The sequence below is a fragment of the Cyprinodon variegatus genome, unplaced genomic scaffold (genome assembly GCF_000732505.1).
Source record: "Cyprinodon variegatus isolate N-32 unplaced genomic scaffold, C_variegatus-1.0 Scaffold320, whole genome shotgun sequence".
In the NCBI taxonomy this organism is placed as follows: Eukaryota; Metazoa; Chordata; class Actinopteri; order Cyprinodontiformes; family Cyprinodontidae; genus Cyprinodon; species Cyprinodon variegatus.
The window spans coordinates 312,542-314,271 of NW_015150773.1; positions in this window are offsets into that span (position 1 = coordinate 312,542).

Sequence of the window (1,730 nt, forward strand, 5' to 3'; positions counted from 1 at the left end):
CGACGAAAATTAGATTGTTGTCGATATTCAGAAAAGACACAGCAGATGGCAGCATAACAGCTTCTCCATTAATAACCATTGAACAAAAAACTCCTTCATATTTCAACATCCATATGACATTAACATGTCAGTATGGTATAAATCCCTGTTGAATGTTTTTGATACTTTAAAGACAAAAGAGGGTTAAAATCAATACTAGTTGTGTGATCATTGTGTCTTATGAAGTTGCCCTTTTTTCTTGGTATTCAAACACAGATGTATTTATAATTAGATGAAAGTTCTCAGATATTTTTTCTAAAAAGGAAAATAATAAAGATTTCATTAAATTCAAATTATTTTGTTATTAAAGCAGTTTTGTTATTTTTCTTAATATATTCGGTTAAGATGGTGTTTCTTGTTATTACATTGACATTAATTTTTGTCATCAAAATATTAATATTTTTTGAATGTTACAAAGGTGATAAGGTCTTGTCCTGATTCCAATAACACTATTGGCTTGAAATTTTGATTTTTAAGGTCAGAAAACAAAGTAGATACATAGATGCCACAAAATCACGGAGTAACTTCTGCTGCACTAAGATAGTTTTTAAGAATAAATATCTGCACTGGACCAACACTGATGCTGCTTGCAAACACAAAGGTTCCCACTAGGGATTTTAATATGTATTAAAAAAATGCAGTTAATTAAGTCCATTTTTTAAACACATTAAAGGCATAGAGGGCGATCTTTTTTTTCCTTGTGGATCATCTAAATAAGTGGTCCTCCTAAATGTCCATAATTATGGTTTCATGTTTACATAAGGCCATCCTACATGCTCGAGCCGTTAGCTATTTTTTTGCTCACATGCGTACTTTCTGCCGCATATGTGTGGTGAGGTACGGTTTCAGTCATTGAAGCTCACCTTTCTCACTGCAGTTCTTTGAAAATTGCTGAGGGTCATAAGAGAAAAAGTGTCTATGAAGTGTATGAGAATAAAAGGAAGGCCTCAGAAGGGGCAGATATATCCCAGAATGCTTTGCATGGAGAGCTCTCCTTGAATATTTAGAAAATTCAATACTTGAGTAGATGTTTGACCGAGTAACGTTGAATTGTAGTTAAATAAGATTAGAGTATAAGTAGCAATACTTTACTCAAGTACTACTGTTGAGCACTTAATCCACAACTGGACATATGCAGTGGAGATTATTTTACTCCAAAGATCTGAATGGGTGTGTACACTGGAAATTAGTGAACATTTCTTAAATTAAGTGTATTTACCCTTTATTTGAGCAGGAAAATAAGAGGATTTTCCAATGGAATGAGATTTATTTACTCTCAAAATAAGATAAATAGATAATATGCACTTTAAATAAGACAATGCAGTTTTTTTTCTTTTGTATGTAAATGATCTTATTCTGTTGGCAAAGTATCTCACTTACCTCCTCAAATTAAGAAAAAATGCACTTATTTTAAGAAAAAATGACTTATCTAGATTTCGATGTATTTCCAGTGTACATGGCTGCAAAATGGATTGGAAAAAAAACCAACTCTCCTTCGGATTGAAATTTCTTTCTAAATTCAGATTTATTGTCAAATATTTCAGTAGAAAACCTTAGAAAGCGGCCAGTGAGCTTTAGAACTCGCTCCTTTGCCTTATTAAATGCAGCTTTGACTGAACTCACCTTTAGGTCAGCATGAAACTATGATAATGCAGAAAAACAGGCTCTGCTAATTAGCTGGTGCAATTAGC